Source organism: Ixodes scapularis, unplaced genomic scaffold (genome assembly GCF_016920785.2).
Source record: "Ixodes scapularis isolate PalLabHiFi unplaced genomic scaffold, ASM1692078v2 ptg000597l_1___fragment_3__unscaffolded, whole genome shotgun sequence".
NCBI classification, from domain to species: Eukaryota; Metazoa; Arthropoda; class Arachnida; order Ixodida; family Ixodidae; genus Ixodes; species Ixodes scapularis.
In genome coordinates, this window is record NW_024610008.1 from 1,809,856 (window position 1) to 1,830,541 (window position 20,686).

General features: G+C 48.9%; 1 pseudogene; it reads right to left on the reverse strand.

The window, feature by feature from the left end:
• Positions 1 to 406: 406 nt before the first annotated feature.
• On the reverse strand, positions 407 to 1,643 carry LOC8024246 (annotated as a pseudogene).
• Positions 1,644 to 20,686: the final 19,043 nt, after the last annotated feature.

Here is a 20,686-nt window from a genome sequence, read left to right on the forward strand (position 1 = left end):
GCTGTCGGATCGGCGGGCGATTCCTTCGTGTACCATGGACTCGAACTCTGCTTTGGCGATGCGCAAGCGGTCCGCAGCAAGGCGACGAGCGCGGCAGAAGACCGGAGGGCCCGGAGTGGTTCGGATGTGGTGTAGAGTGGTGTGTCGCACGTCCCGTGGCAGCCCGCTGGGTCGCGTTAAACGGGGAAATTCGGCGAGTATGGCGTGGTACGGCGAAAGGTTTTCCACACCGAGTACTTTAATGCTGGGCTGGTGGGTGGCCGTGCGCTGGCCTGGCGAAGAAAATCCCGTTGTCGCGTCAATGAGTCGGTCATGGCGACAGTCGGGAAGGAGGCTGTAGTGTGCCAGAAAGTCTGAGCCGATGATTGGCTCGGAGACGTCGGCGATGACGAAACTCCAATGGAGGTCACGGTGTAGGTTTTTTAGTTGGACGTGCAGACGGAGCGAGCCGTACGTCTTGATGATGGACGGGTTTGCTGCGCTGAGCTCGAAAGACGTAGGTGGATGGGAACCTTGAAGATGGGTACGAGGATAGCAGCAAATGTCAGAGCCACAGTCGACAAGGAACCGCTGCCTTGTGATTTGATCGGTGACGAAGATGCGGCGGCCTGCGGGTTGGCAGCTTGTAGCCGCGTCTACAAGCTGCCGTTGGCGTTTCCCTGATGTCCGGCGGAACAGGGTGGTCGGCATTGTCGGGCTCTGTCCCCGAAGCGCCGATGGCAGTAGCATCGGCTACTGTCACGAGGCTGCTGTTATGGGCCGGTGTTACGGTCACGGCTCTGTGAGCGGTAACGGGAGCGCGTTGGAGGACTTTGATCCAGGCGTCGTTGAATGGAGCTGAGCTGCCGCGTGATATCGTCGATTCGGTGCGCGAGCTCTGTGGTGTCCAGCGGTGCTTCGACGGCGTGGACGGTGGGGGACAGCGGCGGTACAGAGACCTCGATGACGCGGTCAGCAATTTCGGCAAGTTGGTCTAGAGGTAGCGTAGGTTAAGCCTGTAGAATGGCCTGGACGTGTGGTGGTAGTCGTTGGAGCCATAGTGTCCGCAGAAAAAAATCGTGGACTTGCGTGTTGCCTGCGAGAGCACGCATGTGGCGGAGGAACTGTGATGGTTTGCGCTCGGCGAGTTCTGCGGACTGAATAAGTTGACGGACTTTCTGGTCTTCCGATAGTGACAGGCTGCGGGTGGGTTTAGTTTTCAGATGTTGATAAAGGTTGGCCGCTGGTGGATTGTCGAGGATATTCCGTATGTCGTTGGCGTAGTGGCTGTCCAAGTGGGCGACGACGTAATCGTAGCGCGTTCGGTCTTGTTTGTTGCGCGCCAGGGAAAACTGCGCCTCGACTTGTGCAAACCATACCGCAGGCAAGTCCGCCCAAAACGGCGGAAGTTTGACGGCTACACGGCAGACGCCGAGTGGAGCAGCATCCGAGATGACAGCTGCAGGGGTTCCGCCGCCTGCTGCGGTGCCGGTAGGCACGGGCGGTGTTGTGTTGGCGTTAGCAGGGTTCTGTTGCACGGGAGCATCGAGTTGGTGCTGCTGTTGCTGAATCTGCTGCTGTTGCCTTTGGATCAGTTCCTGCTGGGTCCGAATCTGCTCCTGGAGTAGTTTCATTTGTTGTTGAAGGTCCTCCTGGTCGGCCATGGCGACGCGTTGTGTTCGTTTTCCGGGTCACCAGATGTGGGTTGTTGCGTCGAGGTGACGAGCGAATCCCAACATAGAAAAGGAACGGCGGTTTTATTGCCTCGACGGCGTCGGTCAACGGACGTTCCTCTGTCCCGCGTGACTGTGTAGCGCGCGGCCGTGCTTCCCCGAAGCAGGCGACGACGAGGTTGTATAGCGCCAAAATGCTGGTGATTGTGCGTCGCCACAATATTTTAAATCGTCCAGAAAGTTCAACACTATTTGAACAACAGTTTTCATCAGATCATTACGAAGGCGAAAGCTGTTCATGAGAACAAAAAATAAACAAATGAACGACGAGATAAATAATTGTAAAGAGTTGATTGATAAAACTTATTTTTGTAACCGTGACAAATCATATTTTATCTTAATATTAAATGGAAGAAGAACTGCAGAAGAAAGTATGTGTATTAAGGAAATCCAATAAATGTTAGCAAAATTTAAGTGTAATTCTAACCTTTCCTAATATTGTCTGTTCAGCAAATGGATTAACTGCATTTGTATTCCTTCTCCTAGCTGGTTTGACATGACATTTCTAAAGTTGAGCTTATATGCTGTGAAAATAATTTTATAAAGTTAACAAATATCTTGCTAGGGGGGTATATTTTAAAAACAAAAAACTGAATAGTCATAAAATTATTTCAAAGTAATTGTATTGATAAAAAATGTATTATGATTCCGAAAAGGGCTTTTCACGAAGAAAACGTTTTCAAAGAAATTCTAATGAGTCTATAAAAAGATTATAAAATTACTGCGAAAAAAATACTTATAAAACATTTCAAACAATAAGATATAATTTTGAAACACGTAAAGTTATTGTGCATAAAATAGATGACCAACGGCAAGCTGAACTTTTTAAGTAATTAAATATTCACAAAAACTAAAGCTTTTAATTATATCCTAACCAGTAGAAATATACTCCCCAAATATGAATGGGTAATACCCCAAATGAACAAAACAGGTGAAAAACAAATTCCAGCATTCCTTGAAATATTTATGTCAAAGAGAATAGCCAAAAACAAACAAACAGATAGGGGGCTAGAGTTTTTATTAGTAAAGTTCCAAGATTGTTTTAGGATGAAAAGATTAGACGTTTTAGTCGTTATTTAGAACTTAAGTTATCTGTTCTGGAAAGGTTTTAAAAAATTATAAAATATAATACAAGATTTTAGTGTTCCAAATAGCCATGTTTGGTTTGTAGATTTGAATAAAGTGACTAAACACTGCAGTACCTCTTTTCATAAATCTATTAAAATGACTACAATTGAAGCCTCATTAAAAAATGAAGAGGTTTTGAGGAGCACATTTTATCCGCCAATACGTTATAAAACGCCGACATTCAAAGTTGGTAATACTTTGCGAATACGAAAATATAGTGTGGATCTCTAAAAGGGTTACAAGGTAAATCAACTTCGAAAGTGCTTAAAATCAAAGGGGTCTTCATATATGGCATTCCGTACTATCATTTAGTTGGCATGGAGAAATAGTATATACCGGGAACGATTTCTGAACAGGACATGGGGAATTGCGTTCCTACAAGGTGATTTATGTATATTGTTTTAATGTTATCTCTTGAACGTCATTTTTCAAGGTCAGGCAATCGGGGATGGTCCAGAACTTGAATTTTCTATACTTCTTCCAGGGTAGAGGAGTTTCACTTCCGAAATGAAAATATATTCCTAAAATGTATCTTCATAAAGAGGTACAGAAAATCAAAAATGTCCCTACTATACTATCGCAATACATCCCAGCTCTCTAGCCTGAGAACCCCGTCGGTCGCGACACCAATCATTCACCCGTGGATACACAATGCCGGCAGCGTGTTAGATAGAAAGACAAATACGGCTGAACTGCTTGATTCTAAGCGACGTACTTCCCCACCTAGCCGTAGCACCACGATTGGCACCGTGAGAAGTTACGGGTTAAGCCTAATTAACAATTGCGACTTTGTTTACAATTTTAAACCTGCGACTATGAGTATTGCAGCGTGCACCACGCTTTTTCAGCGAACGAGCGACGTCGCATTTTCAAAATATCAAGCAAGTCGCATCATGCAAAAGAGAAACAATGCGCGGACCGACGAGGGGGGTTCGGTAATTTTTGTTAGTCAGGTAATTTGTAGTTGATCGACATAATACAGACGCAACAGCTAGGTTGTAGGGTAGAGTGCGGGTTGTAGGTGACGCAATTTACCATGATTTAAATGACATAATACACGCGTGGTTAACGGGTTTTGTCGAGGTGGTCAAAGCCCAGGCAACCTGGTACAAAAAATCCTAACTTTGTTCAAGCTGGGCAATCCAAAACCATGACTGTCTGTTGGCCGGGGTACTGTTAACGGGATACCTCAACGAAATTTCAAATATGGATGTCGTGTTTAGAAATAGTCTGAATATGATCCAAATTATCCGTAAATGACAATCGCACGTTTGTGTTTCCATCCTGGTGACTGTATTTTTCGTTATAAACGTCCCACTCTGTCAAGCGCTCGGAGAGCAGCCAGCGTAGAGCACGTGACATCCGCCGCAATCGTGACCTAGATTGTCTCGGGACGAGCGAAATTGCGGAGGGGTTGACGTCGAGACGATGTCCTAGCCGTTCCAGCCACCGAAGCAGCCAAAGCTAGCGCTGTTAGCAAAAATGACACGCCCAGACGTGTAAACCGTTGTCCCATAGCGGACACGTCAAATCGTGTTCGTTTTACACGCAGCCATCAGTGTTATTCATCTACACACGAGGTGCCGTGTGAACTTAACACGCTACACCGTGTCTGCCTTCCGCGAGACACGGTTTGAGCGTGTTCCTTATGAAACATGGCTGCCAGCAGCCGAGAACAGGCGAGAGACGAGCCCCGCAACCCGCGCGCCTTTCAGCCGGATTGAAAGCACACGGGACACGTTTGTTCTCGTTCGATGTCTTTTATACACAGTAAAGTCTCCAAGCGGCGGAAGTAGCTGCGTGCACCGGTAAGTACAGTCTCCAGCGATATGAAAGACCCACTGGGAACGCGTGGCCGAGGCGGTGGCTGCCGGGGTCGCTGCGAGCGCTCCGGGCAATTCCATCCTGCTTCGAGGAAAGGACGCTCACTCGGGCTCAGCTAAAGCGAAACGCGCTTATCAGTTTGTGCTGAGCCCCGAGTGAGCGTCATCCCCTCGAAGCAGAATGGAATTGCCCGGAGCGCTCGCAGCGCCTCCGCCAGCCACCGCCTCGGCCACGCGCTCCCAGTGGGTCTTTCATATTGCCGGAGACTGTACGTGAGTCGTTGGCGGTCGGTGGTATCGGTAGCTACGACGTCCGTAGCAACGACCGCTAGACAGAAAAAAAGGAATGCCGAACTCACATGGATAAATAACTCGAGCGAACTATATGGAATCGGACGGTAACTTGCACCACCTAGCGAGATTTTTATTAGCCTATATATATATAAAAAAACGAGTATGGAAATACGCTGCGAACACGATCACGACTAGACAGCAACCGTACATACATTGCAGACAGCACAAGTACCACGTATTGCACAACACCGACATTTACACAAACACAACAACGACACTGCGCCCGACACTTTCTACTCGATATTTATTTCTCTCCGCGGCGCATAGAAGCTTGACATGTGCGGGTGAGCTCTTCGGTCGCTGACCGATACATATTTATAGAAGACACGAAACACGGCGTAATGAACAGCCGTGTGTTAAAAATGTTTGCATTTAAAAAGTCTAGAATCAAAATCTATATTGTTAGTCCATTGCGACAAATAACGATATATTAACAGTAAATCTTAAACCAGTCATGAAAAATTTCAACTGTTTCTTATTTTCTTGCTTGACCAGTGTTATGAGCACTCCGACTAGCTTGAATCAGTAAGAAAAACAAATGACTGGGATTTTGTCATTACGTTTACAATAATAAATAGAAATGATCCTTGAGCAAAACATTTTTATATATTTTTGTGAATGACATCCGCGCAACACTTCAATTCCCCAGTTGCAGTACGGGAGCAGACGCCCTCACTTTTGGGGAGTTTTGATGCAGTTTGTTGTTGTATGTCGTGTCGGTGTCGAGTGGAGCGGTGGAACTTGGGAGTTTGTGACCGGTGTTATTCGTGATCACTCGTGTGGCGCTGATGCGTCTTTTTTTATACTGCCACCACCCCGAAGTTTGAAGATTCACGGGCCCTTAGCACTGCATTATGCTGAATCGCGAGCTCCTCTGTTGACGTCATTTTCCTGGTACCATTCGTGGACACTTCAAGCGTTCAAAACAGTCTGCACCGTCTTGTCTGCATCCCCGGTGACGTACTCGACCTGTTGAAACTTATTGCTTCCGTCATTTTGGAGTACGCAAGGCAGTTATCTTGTTGCTCTGGTTTCGGTTATAAAAGCAAGACAAAAGGCTCGTAGTTCTCACCCTCAGTACACGTTGGACATCTTCCACACTTTAACACAGAACAACTAGATGAACGAGGATTTACATTTACTTCAGAGGTCACTCTCGCCGCTTCCTCACCGTTGAGCAGCAGGGTCAGCTGGCGACAAGCCGCAAAGGAAAGGCTTGAGCATGAACAGCCGAAGTGCATTCGGTGCCGATGCGGGCGATGCAGATTTCTGTCAACCGGGAGGCTAGCCCAAACCGTGACAGTTCCAGCTTTTCGTCATGACACGGTGTTGCAGAGAGCAGGGTAAAATACTACAACACGGACCACCGAAGCAAACGCACTGCTATTCTAAATCTCGGCTTCTGATTGCGCATTTGTAGATCATCTTATTCGCTTTGGTGGAGAGACGCAAACGACGGGCATAACAAAATCGTTTGCATATTCCGCATACTTCGCAAAAGCATTTACCCAGTCACCTTGCGAAAAGCCCGAAACACGGAGTCTGCACCGCCCTAACCTTCCCCTGTCTTTTGCCTGCTTTAGAGCAGTTTGTATCTGTATGCATACTGAAACTGAAACAGGGCAGTGCCAGAGAGAAAAGAGACACCGTTGGGAAAGCTTGCTCGCTCTCTCCAATTTCTCAACTCTCAAGTGATTGAATCATACTAAATGCACCAACGCTTCTTCCCCAAATAAACAAAAAGCACTACGTTCACTACGTAAAAAAGTGTCTCAGTTCTTTTATCTGTGGGCAGGTAGGAAATCTTGCCCTAATTTATTCACATCGCATGATGAGCGCAACAAACTCGCACGCGATTTACAGGAAAACATCGGTGGTGACATAAGTTTACCCGAAATTCTGTATAACCGGTCGTTTGCAGGACCGAATCATCTACTCGAGCGGTGTACGTCGCTGTGCGAACACGTCGCTGTGCAAACGTGTTCCAGCTCGAGCATAAAAACGGCAGATTTAAGACAACAATCCGGAGTTCATTGTTTAATCAAAACGACGTACTTTTTTTAAAAAACGCTTGCAGCTTCTTACTCGCGGTATGCGTCGCGATAATTCCACATATTGAAACTTAACGAAAGAAGATTTACTCTTAAAAACGCTCGATGCGTCCTTCCGGGCCAGCTGAACCTGATCAGCTGACGACGACGGGACTGAACCCGTAGAACAACCCCACAACAACCAATTCGCGCTCAGTGTTAGTGTGGGTTTCTTCCTCCAAGCACCGCAACACACACCACGAACGTTTCAGCTCTTTTTCGCATCGCCGTGTTGCATCAAACAAACCGAGATCGCCGAAGTCAACGCAGCGTTGTCGTGAGCCTCGGCTAGTCGTTGCGCACTCGTAAACCCTGTGACTCCCTCCGCTTTTAAAGCACACACGACGATTACGATCGATACTTTCCGTCTTCCGGGAACATCACAGGGGCACTTCTCCGGTCACGTCTTCGAAACATGTGCTTGCAAACCGACGAGCTTCTCGCGTCCCGACAAACCAAAACAATACCGGCGCCATGTTAAACGTGCGTCGTTGCCAATTTTTTGCGACGAAGCAAAAACGACGAAAGCAAACTGGCTCTAGGTTCCAGCGTACATCGGCATTGCGCCGTGGCCAATAAAGTTTTAATATGGCGGCCACCTCGGAGCGCCGTAAATTCTGAGGAGCACGGTGCTGAGGAGCGTGCAAAAGAGGCGGCGGCACCTTCGATTGCAGTTGAAGTGTTTAAGTCAAAACGAAACCATCTGCAATGTCACGTGTTCAGATCGAGGGCACGCTTTTTAGATTCATTTTAACTGTTTAGAACGAGTGATTAGACCCATAACATTATTTGTAGTGTGTATGAAACTATTATCAAAACCCCTAAAATAAATACAAACATGGGCGACAAAAGGGAAGCCGCATTGCCATCCACCAGAATCAATGGCAGGAATGGCAGCGAGCGCGGTAAGTGCTGGGTTCGCCGCGTCCCGCGACATGGCATAATTGTTTTTGGCGCATATCTGTCTCCGCGACATGTTTCTTTCCGCGGCATTTGTCTCGACGGTTCTTACTAGGTGTGTCCCCAAGCATTCCGGTGCTTCGATAGCCGGCAGTGCTGAGGTCGTCGCCGGGGGTGATGCGTGTTTTCGAGGTCGGCTACGCCGCTATGCGTGTATGATCGAACAAAAACACGTTTTTTTCAACCTCCCATGATTTTTGAACAAATCAACCATTTCTGAACGTGCAAATTTATAGTTATTTGTTTATAAAGCGTGTTTTTCACCCCAAATATTCACCAAATACACGGGACTTGCTAACAGTGCGCCAGCGATCGGGACACCGCAACTAACTCCAACGCTGGTTTTGTACAAATTTTAAGTGACGCGTTAATATTCTATAATCCCATAGAAGGCAATAACAACGTCTGGGACACACAAAAGAGAGTCTCGGGGAGAGAAGAGTTACAATTATTCCATCCTTCTCTCGCGGTGGCCGGAGACGAGATAGTTATCGTCACTATCTCTCAAAATTCCTAAACGAGCATTCCAACGAGGCGTTAGCGACATCCAGGAGGTGCTAGTTGCTAATCATTTAATTCTTTTTAAAATTCCTTTCTTCTGACTTGGTCAATAAGAAGTTGGTGTGTCTGAGGTATACTGCTCTGTTGACAACGAATAGACCAAGAAATAAGGGCCGACATTTCGATGCAGTATCCATTCCAAGGGATTAGGACAGTAAAATTAAACTGGTAGATCATTCTTGAAATGGAATGCTCAAAGGCTACTTAGTTTCGTGAATTTGGGGCTCTAGAGGTATCAATATTTAATTTACAAAGTTTGATAACATTCATTATAATGCAATTAAATGCAAAAGTACAAGCGAGCTGGACAAGAATGGCGAAAATAATCCCTGGAGAAAAGGAACAAGAGGCACAAGGGATAAACACAAACCTCCAAACACAGCTAGGTGACTGGTGCGCGACCGAAAAAAATTCATTTGGCGACCATGCAGGCTACACCGCATGGGTTAGTCACACCATGGTGCCCACAAACCACGTGGTCGTGAACGCTTTCTCATTCCAGCCCCCCCCCCCCCCCCCACCACCTGATTACCCAAGCTCTCCCTGCTCAGTACGATGAAAACTGCTCACGCAACTCGGCTATTCCAACGCTATTCTGGCTCTCGCCCCCGGCTTTTTGACCCTTTACCCCGCATGCACGTGCGAAGTTGTCTCGAACGACGGCGACCCAGGCGAGTTCGTCCGTGACACATCGTCGCTGGAGCTGGACGCCAACGGGTCACAGTCAAAATGAACAGCTTCCAATATCTCTTGATAACAATCACACTCATCTCTTCTGCAATCAAAGTCGAAATTTTCGACGAAGCGCACAATGCCGTGGCCGTAATCGTCACGAACCGCATGCTCGAAAGGCGGAAGGTAAACGAAGAAGCTGAAGGTCGAGACACCATGAGGGCCAAGTCCGTGAGTGCGTGCAACGGGACGCTGCGCGTTCGGCTGGCGACGTCACCAACCCAAAAACCCTGGCGGCCTATTCGATCGGAGCGGTTAGGAGGTTCACGCATATAAATCAACTTGCCAATGCAACTGTCGCGCCAGTTTCAAAACAAATAGAGCAGAAATATTGGAACATACAGTTGTTCCTAGCAATATAGTTAACTCATATTTTATTTCTACCGTGTCCTATCCCCTTTAGGGCGAAGGTGTTTTCCTTGTCCGAAATAACCAGGGAAATACCCAATTTCTACATATGCCTGGTTTGTCCCATAAGTTTTAAAGTTATACGTTGGACTTAGATGCAAGATGGCAACCGGACAACAAGCTATGGGACTTGTTGGGTGGCATAGATCCAAAGATGCCAAGTGGCAAACGAACATCCACCAGTCAAGCTTAATTCCAGCAGTTGGTCGAGAACTGAGGCCCAAACATCCCTAGAGATAACCGAACAAGCGACGTGATCAAACCTGGAGTCTGGTGGTCGGAAGGGTGAGATGGGGGTGATTGTGTGTCACGTGATCTTGACGCGTTGGCACTGCACGCACGTTCGTGCCCAGCAACGGACATCCGCGTTCATGCTGGACCAGAAAAAACGAGCAGTTATTAATTTCTGTGAAGCACGGATTCCTGGGTGGCTCTTGTTGTGCAGGTTGTTGAAAAGAGCGTGACGAAATGCTGGTGGTACGAATGGTCGGGACACGCCAGTTGCCATCTGGCAGGTAACTGTCGTTGAAGAAAGGGGCAAAGGAACGAAAGCAAACTTCAGTGATCCAGGAGCGGCACGCAAGCGTTGCAGCTCGGGATCATTTGCTTGAGCGGTTGCCAGCTCCTCCCAGTCCACCGGATCTGCTGAAGAAATAGCACTGACGCAGGAGAGTGCGTCCGCAGCAGGGTTTTCAAGGCCTTTGACATGGCGGATATCGACGGTAAACTCTGATATAAAGCAGAGGCGCCGGATGTCACGTGCCGTGTGCTCGCTGTGGTTTCGTTGGAATGCGAGCGTGAACGGTTTATGATCTGTAAGAACATGGAAGTTCCGGCCCTCGAGGAAGTGGCGAAAGTGTTTGATGGAAAGGTACACTGCCAGAAGTTCGCGTGCGAAAGTACTGTGTTACTGTTCTGGGTTCTTGAGCTTGTGGGAGAAACATCCGAGAGGCTGCCAGCCATCGACATTCTGCTGAAGACCCGCACCGCCCGCTACGCTTGATGCGTCGGTGTCGAGTCGTAGCTCTGCGTTTGTAACGGGGTGAATGAGCATTGCAGCGTCAGCGAGCGCCTTTTTCGCTGAAGAAAAAGCAGACGCTGCATCTTCGTTCCACTCAAGAGGCGCACAGGATTCTTTCTTGGTGGCGAGAAGATCCGTCAACGACGGCTTGATCAGTTGCGCACAACTCGGTAGGAAACGGCGATGAAAATTTAAGAAACCTAGAAATTCACGCAGTTTCTTCAGAGATGTTGGCTACAGAAAGTCTCGAATGGCCGTAACTGTCGCATCTAAGGGTTTGATGCCTTGCGGTGTTACCTGATGCCCCAGAAATTCAATAGTCGTCACGCCGAAGCTGCATTTGTTCTGGTTGATGACCAACCCGTAGCTATCGAGGCGGGTGAAAAGAGCGCGCAGGTGCTCCTCATGCTCGGCCTCTGACGTGCTTGCGACCAAGAGATCGTCGAGGTAAGCAAAGACGAAGTCTAGACCTCTGGTGACTTTGTTGATGGTACGTTGAAATGTCTGGCCGGCGTTCCGCAAACCGAACGGCATCCTCACATACTCGAAGAGGCCAAATGCTGTGGTGATGACGGTCTTTGGTATGTCGGCAGGCTCAACCGGAATCTGGTGGTATGCCTTCACCAAGTCGATCTTGGAGAATATCTGGCAACCAGCCTGATTCGTTGTGAAGTCCTGTATGTGGGGTAGCGGGTAGCGGTCAGGCTGGGTGTCGGCATTGAGGGCGCGGTAATCGCCACATGGTCTCCAGTCGCCTGGGTCTCTCTTAGGGACCATGTGCAGTGGGGAGGCCCAGTTGCTCGATGATGGACGAACAATGCCAAGTTTGAGCATATGCTCAAACTCGCGACGAGCAATGGCCAGGCGTTCTCCAGACAGCCGTCGAGGACGAGCGAAAACAGGGGGGCCAGAGGTGACAATGTGGTGAGTAATGGTGTGCTTCACCGGTGACTCCCTTGTGTGTGGCCTCGTAATGTTCCGAAAATTCGCGAGAATTTTCTCATAGTCCTTTGATGGTGAAAACAAGAATGATGAAAATACCCGGACCAGGTCCGATACCCGGACCAGGCGGATATTTCCATAGCCCACCAGTCACCTAGCTGTGTTAGGAGATTTATGTTTGTCCTTTGTGCCTCTTGTTCCCCTTCTCCAGGGATTATTTTCATCATTCTTGTCCAGCTCGCTTGCACCTTTGCATTTAATTGCATTATAATTATAACCTTAACTTGCAAGCTTCACCCTTGTTGATGTTAGACTGGTGGCAACTGATAAAACCCGTTTGCTCTACTGCCGTCTAACCCCTGGTTAGCTGAGTTGGTAGAGCACTCCACCTGTAATGGAGAGGTCCCGGGTTCGATACCCGGACCAGGCGGATTTTTCGGTCGCTCACCAGTCATCCAGCTGTGTTTGGAGATTTATGTTTGCCCTTAGTCCCTCTTGTTCCCCTTCTCCAGGGATTATTTTCATCATTCTTGTCCTGCTCGCTTGCACCTTTGCATTTCACTGCATTATAATTACGTATCCCGGAGCCGACAAAATTGCTTGCGCCGGTCTCGTGAAGCAGCAAAATGGCGCAATCGTCAAGAGACCAGCGCAGAAACTCTACTTGATGGAGATTCGCGAAAGCAAATGGAAGAAGAAGACGAGCTGGATCGAGAGCGCAAATTTTTGAGCACGAGAAGGAGCCGAACAGTAAAAGGGTAAGGTCATCCTTACCGAATTGTCTATTTTACCGCCTCCGTTTTTATTAGCTCCATAACAGCCCGTTTTAATACGGTTAAACTTGAAATTGTCAAGTATCTTTTCTCCTCCTTTTTTACAAAATAATGCCCTCACCTTTCTGAAAAAAAACGTCCATTTACAACATCAGAGGCTCGCCAAGGCTGGTTATCCAGCGGATCTTCTGAAAGCCGCCCTGCAGAGATTCCTTCTTGGCCGTCACCGGCAAGACACAACAACTAGAGGCAAACAGCGGGATCGTTTTTTTGTTGTTTTCATATTTTATAATACAGCGCATCGACTAAAAGCCATTCCTTCTAGCTACAACATCAATGTGGTATTTTCCTGCCGGATGCGACTTAAGCTGCTTGGTGAAAAAGCGAAGTCGAGCAAGAAGGTCCAAGGATGCACCGTCAAGCTTGCCCACAGGTTTCTCCCATGCAAACAACAAAAGTTTATTCTGTTCCTTTGGGGTGTTGAAAACAATACATAGGACAAACAGACAGATGACAGGTGCATCAACCACCAACTCCGCGAGCACCACCTGCAATTTTCAAAAGTCTCGGCAGACTATTTCACCCCATTTTTCTTTCACTCCCACATGCGCAGTGCCTGTGTTTTAAGTTTTGGGCAAGCGATGATTTTGGGAGGGCACAGTAACAGTTTTGGCCGAAAAATTACAGAGTCCGTCAGCACAAATTAAGTTAATAACAATATTTCGGCACATACAATCATTTAACTAAGGATTAAACAGAATTCCTTACTCCGGAATTGACATAATTGCATTTCAATTTCCATCCGACAATGCAATTCTTCTGCCACGCTTCTCTGTCTCCGTTTATCCTGTAATTACTCTATCACTTGATTTTTCTTTTCTCTTTGTTTTTCTTTCACGTGGGCAGGGGTGGGTTCAAAAATATTCCGCTAGAAGATTCACTGTGACTGTGTTGTTGCGAGTTGAAACAAGTGTCCATGTCCCTTTGTTTTGTCTTATTCTTTCTGTCGTCTTTGTCCAATAACCAACACGATCCCAAGTTTGTAAAAAGATTACAGATACAAATAAGTTCCTTATGATCGAAACAATATCAGAGGTCGAATGACCGATAAAACACACATGTATCCTGAAGCAAATAATAAATATCTATAGATTACGATCCAGTCAAGCCATCAAACTATCTAATGTCTAATTGTAACCAATATGGATGGGCTTCAGCCCAACCGTTAGATGATGATGATTTGGAGTTTATAGATCGTCGTGCGTCCTTAACGAAAGATAATGGTTACATGTTAAGTCAATATAAAAACCGAAGACATTTAAGACTGCTCACGTGTAGGAATGCGAAAGCATTCCTACAAGCACCGCGCCACGTCTCCCTTTTTCATGGCGCTCCGTCGGTGACTTCACCCTCCCACACTGCGGAGGCACGGCACCCCGCCGGCTCCACGGCTTCTGTGGCGATGCATCGGCGTTGCTATGCTTTTCTCTGACTTTTATTACTAAGGCGCATCCGCTTTTACCTTGAGCGCCCCACCGGCTTCCCTGACAAGGTATCTGCGTAGCCGTGCTTTTCACTAATGGGAATTTAAGTGGTATTTTGCTCAGCCATTAGGAACTTAGCTGCCATTTTTCGCTACTACAGACGGAATTTAGGTGCCGTTTTTCGCTGCTACAGACAACCCCGCCTTTGCTCCAAGGGACAGTAAATCTTTTCGCCTTGATGGTCAGACAAATTACACAATACATATAACGCTTTTCAATTGGCTCTGATCGAAAATAAAAAGCTTCGTGTAACCTTAGAGGATAAAATGGAATGTGTCGTTCATTACGTTGCCTTAAACAAATACATTGAACTCTGTATAAGATTAAACAAATACACTGGATTCTCAGATTCGAAGAGAAATCTATTATCGAGGATTACATAGACCCAGACACAGAAAACTACAATATCAAAGTAAAAATTTCTTTGAAGAAAATTTTCTTATGTTAATGAGCAATGTCGTGTTCGGAAAAACTATGGAGAAAGTCAGAAACACGCAGCGTATGGAACTAGTTTGAAATCTAGAAAAACTTAAAAAACTTGTAAAAAAAGTAAACTTGAAATCCAGAAAAATATTCAGTGAGGACTTGGATTTCTATTATTTTTCACAAAAGAAAGTTGGTAGCTCGCAAGCCAATATATATTGAAGTGTCAGTTTTAGATTTGTTGAAAGCGTAAAAGTACGAGTTTTACTATAATGTTATGAAAAAGAGATATACAGTGAGGGGATCGAGATTCTCCATAAAAACACAGATAGTTTAATATTGTCACGCATGACAAGTGGTGAGGCGATAATAACTGAAGAAACTAAACGTTTAATGGTGCGAGCTTACAAGATAACAGCAGAGCGTCGCGGGCGTCAAAGTCGCCGAAAGTGCAGAGCCGAACGCGGGGGCGAAACTGACTCGACAATGTCGCGGGCGGCATCTTATCTAGATTGAGTCACTCTCTCGAAGATTCAGCGGAGGAGGTTCGAGCGTAGCGCGCTTGGGGCGAGAGTGAACACGCACTTTGTAGAACAACAAAAGCAGGGATAAACAATAGAAGTTATGTCCGAATTAAAAATAAACGAGAAAGTTCAAGAAGTCCGTGAACCTGCGCGTGGAATCATCTTTTCTTTAAAAGTGCATCGTCCCGATGCAGCATAAACCGAAAACACAAATCCAAAACAAACGGATACCAGAGTAGCGAGTCACAGTTAACGGTTCAAACTTTGACGAGAGTCCAGAGTTCTATCGTTCTTAATACGGCTTGAGCCGGACGACGTGCACCACCTCGGGTTGTGGCTAGCGTGTTGCAGATGGGCGCGTTCCGTCAGGCAGAACTTCGTAGTTCAGATCGCCTAGCCGTCGGATGATCTTGTAGGGTCCGCAATAGCGTTTCAGAAGCTTCTCGTTGAGACCGCGGTGCCGTATTGGTGTACAAACCCATACTCGGTCTCCGGCTTGAAAGTGGACGTCCCGGCGACGAAAGTTATACCGCCGTGCGTCGACTCGCTGTTGGTCTTGAATTTTGATTCTTGATTCTTGGCAGCTGACGAGCTTCCTCCGCGCGTTGGGAGATCAGTTGAGCGTCGTCATTGCCACCATCGGTTGGCACGTGAGGCAGCATGGCATCGAGCATCGTGGTAACCGTCCGGCCGTGTACCAGTTGGACTGGGGTCATTCCTGTGGTTTCTTGAAGCGCCGTGTTGTAGGCAAACGGCAACACCTCGTCCCACGTCTTGTGCTCTACGTCGACGTACGTGGAGATCATGTCGGCGATCGTCTTGTTGCGTTAGCCCGTTGGTTTGTGGATGATAGGCGGTGGTTCGTCGATTCTGGTGTGACTGAGCCGAATAACCTCTTGAGTCAGGTGTGCCATGAAAGATGATCCTCGATCTGTGATCAACACTTCGGGTGCGCCGTGTCGAAGGAGGATGGACTCGACGAAACACTTGGTGACTTTCAGCGCTGTTCCGGATGGCAGAGCTTTCGTCTCGGCGTATCGTGTAAGAAAATCGGTAGCGACGATAATCCACCGATTTCCTTGCGTCGATGTTGGGAACGGCCCAAGTAAGTCCATTTCGACCTGCTGGAAGGGCGTAGTCGGGGCGGGTGTCGGCTGCAGGAGTCCTGCTGGCTTCGTCAGAGGCCCCTTACGTCGTTGCCACTCATGGCAGAATCGTGTGTACAGATGGACTATTTTCGGGAGTCTCGGCCAGTAGTACTTGTTACGAATCCGGGCGAGCGTCCTGCTGTAGCCAGGGTGTCCAGCCGTCAAGTCGTCATGGCATGCTTGAAAGATTTCGTCTCGCAGGCTGGCCGGAACAACGAGTAGCCAGGCAGGGTTGCTTGTTGTCCGAAGTTCTTCTTGAAAAGCACGCCTCGCCGCAGAATGAAGCTTGACAAGTCTCGGACCAAGACTCGCGCAACTGAACTTCCTTGACTTTCGAGGTGGTCGATCACAGCGCGAAGTTCCGGGTCGTCTCGTTGAAGCGCTCCCATGTCGGTGTCTGTAACTGCGCCGAGAAAACGGGCGTCATCGTCGTTGTAAGTGCTTTCGGAAGGAGATTCTTCTGCGGCCCTAGACTAACAGTCGGCGTCGTTGTGCTTGCGGCCAGACTTATGCACAATGGTTACGTCGTATTCTTGCAGTCGAAGGCTCCAGCGAGCGAGGCGTCCTGATGGTCCTTGAGGTTGGCGAGCCGACGGAGAGCGTTGTGGTCCGTGGCAATGCGGAACGGGATCCCGTACAGGTACGGGCGGAACTTGTTTAACACCCAGATGACAGCGAGGCATTCCTTGTCAGTCGTTGAGTAAATCTCTCTGCCTTGGACAGTGCCCTGCTTGCGTAAGCGATCACCCTCTCTGCTCCGTCTTGTCTCTGGACGAGTACCGCGCCGAGTCCTTCGTTACTGGCGTCCGTGTGAACTTCCGTTTCCGCTGATAGATCGACGTGTCCGAGGATAGGGGGTGACTGGAGTCTTTTCTTTAGTACGTTGAACGCTTCTTGCTCCTCCCAAAACTTGAAGTTCACGTCATCCTTCGTCAGATGCGTGAGCGGTGCGGAAATCTTGGCAAAATTGCGAACGAAACGTCTGTAGTAAGCGTACAACCCAAGAAATCTTCTGACGGCTTTCTTTTCTGATGGCTTCGGAAATTTGGCAACAGTGGATATCTTTGCAGGATCAGGGCTTACACCCTGAGCACTCATGACATTACCGTGAAATTTGAGCGCGCCATAAGTGAAATGACATTTTGGCGGCTTGATTGTCAGTCCAGCATTCTGGATAGCCTCTAGCACGGCTCGCAAAACCTGTCAGGTGCTCGTCAAAGTCGCTTGCGAATACCACGACGTCGTCGAGATAGACGAGGCAACTTTGCCATTTCAAGCCGGAAAGAACGATGTCCATTACGCGCTGGAACGTCGCCGGTGCTGTGCACAATCCGAACGGCATCACTTTAAATTCGTACGGTCCGTCCGGCTTGACAAAGGCAGTCTTCTCACGATCCCGTTCGTCGACCTCGATCTGCCAGTACCTACTCTTCAGGTCCATCGACGAAAAGTATCGGGCGTGGCGCAGCCGGTTCAGAGTGTCGTCGATGCGTGGCAGCGGGTAAACGTCATTTTTTTATGGCGTTTAGTCGACGATAGTCCACCTAGAACCGAAGAGTCCCGTCTGTGTTTTTCACCAGGACTACCGGTGAAGCCCACGGACTCTGAGGGCTGGACGATGTGGTCGTCGACCATTTCTTGGGCCTGCTTCTGGACCACTTCTCTCTCTTTTAGAGAGACACGATACGGTGACCGATAAGCAGGAAGCGCGTCGTCATCAGTAATAGTTCGATGTTTCGTAACCGTCGTTTGGCGCACCTTTTACGACGTGGAGAAGCACTCACTGAACTCGGCGAGAAGGTCACTGAGTTGTCGTCATTGTGGGGTAGGCAGGACTGGATCGATGTCAAACTGCCAATGCGGCATTTTCTCGTGTGGCCGCGAAGAGAGGTCTTCTGCTATTCCGGCGGTTGCGGCTGAGTCCGCGAGTTCCTAGGCATGACCCACGGCGGTGCCTTTCGTAAGGTGCTGAGCCTCCTGTCGGAAGTTTGTTACGAGTGCAACACTGTGTCATTCTTGGAGCTCCGCGATGCCTCTTGCGAAACCGATCCTTCTTCCTAGAAGCAACTAGAGGCTTTCCTCGAGCAGAACGTCGCCACAGAAAGCCTCGTCAATCCCGATGGATACAAAAACTCTCGACCGCGGTGGTAAGTTCACGTGATATGCGAGGACTCGGACCGCGAATGACATCGCTTTGGGTTCCTCCAGCGCTGGAGCAGGTTTTTGTAGCGTCAGCCTGTTTTCTTCGAGGTCGATGACGGCGCCAAACTTGCAAAGAAAGTCCATTCCTAGGATAACGTCTTTCAAACAATCTTGCAGAACGACGAACTTGAGGGGGCACGTCTCACCGTGGATCTGGACGCGAGCAGTGCAAATCCCGACTGGCGTGATGAGGTGCCCACCGCCGGTCCGTATCTGTGGGCCATCTTACGGCTTCGTCACTTTCCGAAGGCGTTGGGAGAGCCTCCCACTCATGACGGAGTAGTCTGCTCCAGTGTCGACGAGAGCCGACGCGACGTGGCCGTCAATAACGACGTGTAGGTTATTCTTCACCGTTGCAGGAGCGCCGCTTCGGTCTTTGGTGGTGTTTGAGTGGGGGCCCTCCGACGTTCGTGGAGGATCTTGGCGTCGTCGTCATCTTCGGCAACTCCACCTCCAGGGGTTGTCGCGCCTAGTTTTCCCGGCGAGGACCGAGGGGCGACAGGCTTTCACGTTGGGGTCAGTGCATCGGCGAAACTGGAAGTCGTGGCGACGGCTACCGGGATATGCGGCGACCTGCAGTTGAAGACTGAGGTCATCGGAGGTTTTCTTCGATCTCCCGCGGTCGTTTACCGTAGCGTGGACATGGATCGTTCAGATAAAAGCCACGCAGCCCTATTTCCCGGTAAGGGCAGTGGCGGTAGATATGGTCGCCCTCCCAGCAGTGGAGGCAGATGGGCTGTCGATCCGCTGTCCTCCACACATTAGTTTTCCTAGGCGCCGGCAGTTCTCGGTGGTCGTACTGATTTCCTTCGTCGTTGCGGCGGGGGTACACCTGCGTTGGTGGCTCTCGTCGTGGCGCCACCGGGTAATGTTGAGCAGTTCGCGGCGGTCGTCGGGCCACTGCGGCGTAGGTCAGCGTCGGCTCAATGGCTGCGGCCGCCGTGACAGGGACATCCGGCAGGACCGCTCGCTGAACCTCGTCCCGAACAACCTCAGCAATGGAGATTGAGGCCGGGCGCTCAGCAATCGGTAGAAGCTTCTTAAGCTCCTCCCGGACGACATAGCGAATGAGCTCTTGAATGCCCGGGATGCCGTGGGCGAGGTCGCAAGGGGACTGCGGAACCGCGCAGACGCCGGATAGCCTCTGGTAGTGGCCTCCATGACAAATCCTTGAATGGTTGTCGGTGGGTTGCGTACGAGTCCACCAAAGATATCGTCCTTCAAGCCACGCATACAAATTTGCAGCTTCTTTCCCTCGGTGGCCTGGGGGTCGGCGCGGGAGCTCAGGTGAAGCACGTCTTTCACAAAGCTCGTGACACTTTCATTGAGGCCCCAGATCCGCGATTGCAGCAGGTCTTCGGCCCTCTCTCTTGGGTGTTGTCTGGCGAATGTTCCCGTGAGCTCGTTCTTGCGGAGGTCCCACGAGGTCAAGAAAGCTTCATGGTTTTCGAACCAGCGCCTTGCAGTCTCTTCAAGCGAGAAATAGAGGTTTTGCAGGCACTGGTTCGGTCACTCCACCTGTTGTGGCGAGCCACGCGTTCGTACTGGTTGATTCAGTCTTCGACGACCTGGTAGATCTCGCCGAGGAAGGGAGCAGGTGTCCGCTGAGCGACGGGCAGGACTACGACGGGCGGAGGGGTAATGGTCGGGATCTTGTTCTTCCGTTGCTCAGTCAAGAAATTAAGTTCGGGGGACTAACCTCTGGTACGACGGCTTCTTCGGGCTTTGGAGACTTCGACGAAGGATAGCCTCCCGGGTCTGAGCACGTCGCTTTGCCGGGATGTCTTCGGAAGGATACGCTCAACGGGCATAAAATGCACTACCCCGCACCACCACTAATATGTCACGAATGAAAACTGATGAGGCGATAATAACTGAAGAAACTAAACGTTTAATGGGGGCCGAACTTGTGCCCAAAAATAAAAAGGAAACAATATAACTGCAGAGCGTCGCCGGCGTCGAAGTCGGCGCAAGAGCAGAGTTGAACGCTGGGGCGAAACTGACTCGACAATGTCGCGGGCGGCATCTCATCTAGAGTGAGTCACTATCTCGAAGATTCCGCGGAAAAGGTTTAAGAGTAGCGCGCTTGGGACGAGAATGAACACGCACTTTCTAGAACAACAAAAGCAGGGATAGACAATAGACGTTATGTCCGGAGCAAGAATAAACGAGAAAGTTCTAGAGGTCCGTTACTCAGCGCGCGGCAATATATGTCCTTCAGACCGAACATATATACAATGACACGAGAAAAAAAAAGATAAAGGTGTATTTCGACACCTCTGATTGTCCAAGAGACCATGAACTTTTTTCTAAGATAATAAAAAGTAATTGGTAAGTTTAA